The sequence below is a fragment of the Nicotiana sylvestris genome, chromosome 12 (genome assembly GCF_000393655.2).
Source record: "Nicotiana sylvestris chromosome 12, ASM39365v2, whole genome shotgun sequence".
NCBI lineage: Eukaryota > Viridiplantae > Streptophyta > Magnoliopsida > Solanales > Solanaceae > Nicotiana > Nicotiana sylvestris.
Genome location: NC_091068.1, coordinates 98,739,319 through 98,745,203, shown reverse-complemented (window position 1 = coordinate 98,745,203; position 5,885 = coordinate 98,739,319).

Below are 5,885 nucleotides of genomic sequence, written 5' to 3'. Positions count from 1 at the left end.
TTATGTCCCTGAGCCTCCACCTACAGTACCAGGACAAAAATATTTTGAGTTTATAGAATGGTTTAACTCTAAGGGTTACTGGAAGGGGAACCATGATTTGAAGAGTTTAATTGCAAATTTCTTGACTCCTGCACAAAGGGATAAGCTTAATAATGGTGCATTTAGATACATTATTGCTATGGAGAATTTCAAATGCAACATGAAGTTGGTTCATTGTCTGTGTCTTTCTCGAATATTCACGAATGGTCGAGACTCCATTAGTTTCAAGATTTTTGGGCATGATGTTTCCTTCACCCTTGAAAACTTTCACATTATGTGTGGTTTGCGGATCACAACACATAATATTGAAAATCCATTGAATCGAGAGGGCACTATTCTGAAGCGCTATTTTGGTAAGTCCAAGGGTGTGAGTTTGAAGGATATTCGAACATTTATGGATTGCAATGTAATTCCAAAGAATGCTATGAATCATGCACACATATGCGAGAGTGATGATGATGCAATTAAGCTTATGGAATTCTTATTGTAGAGTCTATTCTGTTTGGGAAAAATACCGAGTCATGTGTGATTGAGGAATATGCATCTATCGTTGAAGACAAGAAGCTTTGTGCTGAATATCCTTGGGGTAATGTGGCTTATGAGAAGCTCATTTATTCACTGAAACATGCATTGGACAAGCAGAACAAACATCATGCAACTGAGTATAAACTTACTGGATTTCCATATCTGTTATGTGTTTGGTTCTATGAGCGCTTCCCAGATGTTCGGGAGAAGTATGTAGCAGAGGATGAGTACCTTGATATGCCTCAGGTCCCCAGGATGTTATGTTATGTATGCGTGGGAGAGCCTAAATATCCCGAACTTTATTATATGTTCAAAACTCATGAAGTAAGTTATTTTTTATTTATTTTTGTATTTGTGTTAATATGCTGATGTATTAGTTTTTTTCTCCTCATAATATACCTTTTTTGTATTAAACAGAGATATCGTGACTTTAGGGTATTGGATATAATTCCTACAGAAGAGGAATTGAATTCAATGCCTTTAATTGGGAAATTACTGTGCAACCGGATTCGTTCAAATGTAGTTAATGCAGTTCCTTCAACTGGTAAATCACCACGTACTCTGAGTCGATCAAAAGAATTGAATCGAACTCCTGTCATTGGTAAATCACTACCTACAAAGAGTCGATCAAAAGAAGCGAATCAAACTCATGACATTGGTGAATCACCACGTAGTCGGAATCAACCAAAAGAACCAAATCGAACTCCTTTTATTGGCAAAGCATCTCGTACCAAGAGTCGTTCTACCTCGTCTACATCTGACTTTGATGACGATGAATTACTTGATACAATATGCTCTGTAAGTTTTGATCTGAAGTTTTTTGGGTTTGTTTTTGTAAAAGTACAACATGTTTTTTGAGCTGAAGTTTTCTTCTATATCTGAATTTTTGTTGTGTATTTATTGTAGAGGTTAACGACGGAGGTTCAAAGGCATGCAGAAAAATAAAGAAGCACGATCGTGAATAAAGTTTTTGATAAGTTTAAAAAGGAGGAGCGAACTGCTATTGTGGATGCAGTTTTTGTAAAAGTGAAGGTAAGCTAATTTATAGAGAAGTCTTTTTATTTGTGCTGATTTTATTTCAGATTAATCATTGTTAGTAATTTTTTTCTAGGAATATTTCGATGAGAAGTTTGAGCAGTTGTTTATGATTGTCAACAAATCAAATGGAATGGACGATGGCAATTTTGATTTGAGTAAGCATCTAGAATATGACAGGAGGAACGACTGTTACAAAGATCCATCGGCTTTTGAAGGCGATCAACATGTTCAAGAACAATTTGAAGAGCACAGTTCCAGTGCAGATAGATTGAGCAGAGATGTAAATGATGAAGCACATTTATCAACTGAGAATATTGGAAGCAAGAAAGGTGCACATAATCAAGTTGTTGAGACTGAAGAACATACTGCTCATGATGCATTGCGTAAAGTAGCAGATGATAATGCTACACATAATGAAGCGGCTGTTGAAGGCGTTGAACATGTTCAATAACAAGGTGGAGAGGAACAATCCAATGTTTGTAGACAGAGTAAAGGTGGAGAGAAAGGTGCAGATGATCAAGTTGTTAGCACTGAAAAACATGCACCGAGTTGTGCTTTGGAAAGTGATATTGGAAATCAAGCACCTGTTGGTACTTTAAATCTGAAAGACGATCGTTATGCAGGAGTAATAGCGATTTGCAATGAACTTCTAGGTGGTGATACACAGGAAGTTGTTACTACAGGTACAAAGTGTGAAATTTATAATATTTCAATTATACCTTAGATAGGAGCTGAAGTTTTGTTTTCATGTGTTTGTGTTTTTTTGTAAAAACTACAGCATGTTTTTTGGTGAATGTTTTGGTTTGTAACTTGTGATATTTTAGCTATAGAGCTGAAGTTCTTTTTTTAAACTGTTGAACTTCAGCTCTAGAGCTGACGTTTTTTTATAACTGTCGAACTTCAGCTCTAGAGATGAAGTTTATTTTTGTAACTGTCGAATTTCAGCTCTAGAGCTGAAGTTTTTTTTTTGTAACTGTCGAAGTTTTTGTTTGTGACTGGCTAACTTTAGTCTTCTTAAAGTTGAAGTTTTAACTATTTTTTATAATATCCTGTAGTGAAATTTTTACTACAGGTATAAATTTTTTCTATGTTTTATATATAGAAAAACTAGTTGATCTATTCCCCCTCTTTTATGAATATGCAGTGGAAGTTGAAACTAGTCGTGGTTCAATTGCCACAACTCAAAAACTCTCTGATGATGCTTAATTGAATGAAGGTAGAGTTGAGAAAAACCTTCCAGAGAATACTGCAATGGTCGTCGACGTTGGTTCACAATTGAATGATGCTGGAAATGCTGATATTGAGAAAGGCATGCAGCCTGGGGAAACCACAACGGAAGACAAACGTAAAGGTATTCTATAGATCATGAATTTATTATATTTGATCGAAGTATATTTTTTACATTTTGAAATTTTACATATTTTATTTTCTTTTTTATTTTTTTGAATGATTTTTCAGAAAGACTGGAGGCAGCTCGAAAAGAATTGGGTGAGATTCTGCAGCAATATGAAAAAGGAGAAATACATATATTCACACCTGTTGACTCACAGGAAGGTGTAAAGTGTGTTGGTATTATTTTATAAAATTTAGTCAGTATTATTTATTATTATTTTTTGCATGAAGATACAGGATCTGTTGGAATGCAAACACCATCTGTGTCGCAACACTTAGACCAGGTAATTATTTTCTGCAATTTGATTACTGGCTGTTTTATTGCCTAATGTGTGTTCTCTATCAGTTTTATTTATGTTTATATTTTCCTTGCTTTTGCAGATCTCATCTGATGCATCAGAACTGCTTCCAAAACCTAAAAGAAGGAAGATTTCTAGTTCTCCTATGTGTGACATCAGTGATATCCCCAACTTTAATTTATGTTCATTTTCACTTGGTAGTACATAAGGGGCTGATTCAGAAGGTAATTCTGCTGCTGTTGTTGTTCGTGAAGAGACAGAAGAACGTCGTGAACAGCAGGGAATTGGTCAAGCATCTGCCACGATGGCTGTAGTTTCCCCCTGCTACTGAACAACAGCAGTTAGTTGTGACGGAACAGCAGGAAGAGCAAGCAAAAGGAAAACAATATAAAAAAGGGAAAAAGATGCGTATGGAGAGTATTTGGTTGAGATCTCCTTATGTAGTTTATAAGAAAAAGCAAATTAGGCAAGATTGGATAGTAGGAAAGAATAGAAGAAGGTGTCCCTTCCATTATGTTAATCAAGATAGTGGATTGATGTAAAGATTTAAAGAGTGGTTGGAGATGGATGCCAGTGAATATGATTCCAATCCATTCAGATTAGTTGGACTTGATATTCAAAAATCATTCTTTACCGAGCTTATGGATCTTGACTCTGATCTTGCGGATGAAGTAAGTTATTAAGTTTATTTTTTGAATTGGTTTTCAACTGTATATCCCAAAAGTTCAGCTTATTTTTTGAAGTATAGCTTTATTCATAGTAAACTGCTGAAGTTTTTTTAGCTTATTTGCTAAAACTGAATATGCTTAAGTTTTTGTCATGCTGTTTATAGTTGTGTAATGTGTTTTTTCTAAACTTCATAGTGGTAATTTCACATGTTATCATTTGTCGTTGTCCATTTGCAGCATATTGATGTGGGCGTATATTACTTGCGCAAAAAATATTGCTATCACCTTCCACGTTATACAAAATCAAGATGTGCAGTAACAGATTTACTTTTCGATCAGTATATGACTATCCTGGATAGTATTCATCCTTCAGAAGAAAAGTTGAAGATAATTGAGAAAAGGAAGCAAAAGAGAATAGTGGTTCTTAAGAGCAAATCAAAGAGAAAGAAGATATCCGAAGAACAAATTGAAAAAAAAGAAGAAGAAACGGTTATTAAGCCACTTACGGACTTTTGTTGGTATGAGGAAGAATCAACGAATGAAAATGTAGCCAACTACGTAAAATGCCTCGACCTTTCCTGTGGTATCTCATGGGCATTTGCCAAAAAAGTATTCTTTCAATTTCTACTTAAGCCAAGGGGGGCCCAGATATCTACGCACTACTTTTTTGGAATTCTGGATTTTGAAGACAAATTTATATATGTGTATGATTCCATGGGCGATGCAACATACGAGCGTGCACTTGAACATGTCAAAATTTATGCCCGGTTGATTCCACACTGTCTCAAATGCTTGAATTTTGGGGAACATAATAAATTTTATGGGTACAGTCCTGTGGAAAAATTTCAAATTAAGTGGATGAACACACCGAAATAGACTACCAAGTACGTGTTTCACATATATTTTACCATGGATCTTATGTTTATTATTTTTTGCCCTTGTGTTAACTATTCTTTAATTTCTTTTTCATGTGTTTTTTGTAGTGTTGATTGTGGTATATTTGCTCTTAAGTTTATTGATATCCGGTTGAAGAGAGAAGATGTCTTCAATTTCGATCAAAGTCAAACATTGGCATTCAGGAGAGAATTGGCTGCCAATCTTTGGGCTCATGGAAAGTGAAAAAAGATAGCGGCTATGAAACTCCAGCAGAACGAGAAGGACATGATTATGGAGATTTTGAAGAGACTCTGTGTGAATTTTTTGATTAGAGGATTGGTTGTACATAATTTGGATTTTGTGAATATACATTAATTATTTTTTTAGTTCACTTTTTTGTCATACAAATATGTTTGTGTCTTTTATCATGAATTTTAAGTACATTTTTTGTTTGAAAAAACTTAAGCATGACTTCTGCTTTTTGAGCTGAAGTTTTGTTTAAAAGTCATAAGAAAATTATTGAATCCGACACAAAAACTTCACCTTATCAGGTGGTGAAGTTTTTGGAAATATGGTAAAAAACTTCAGGACATTCGGCCAAAGTTTCTTCAAAAAGCTTTAAGACAAAAACTATTAAATCCAACACAAAAACTTGTGCTTATCAGGTGCTGAAGTTTTTGGAAATATACTAAAAAACTTCAGCATATTGGGCCGAAGTTTTTTGAAAAAGCTTTAGGACAAAAACTATTCAATCCAACAGAAAAACTTAGGCTATCAAGTGCTGAAGTTTTTGGAAATATACTAAAAAACTTCAGCACATTGGGTCGAAGTTTTTCGAAAAAAGCTTAAGATAAAAACTATTGAATCCAATAGAAAAACTTCAGCTTAACAGGTGTTGAAGTTTTTGGAAATATACTAACAACTTCAGCACATTGGGCCGAAGTTTTTCGAAAAAGCTTTAGGACAAAAACTTTAGCATGTTTTGGTATTTTTTTAAGTTGATACTTATCTTTTTTGCATTTACTATCTACTTTTTGTCTTTTGTCAA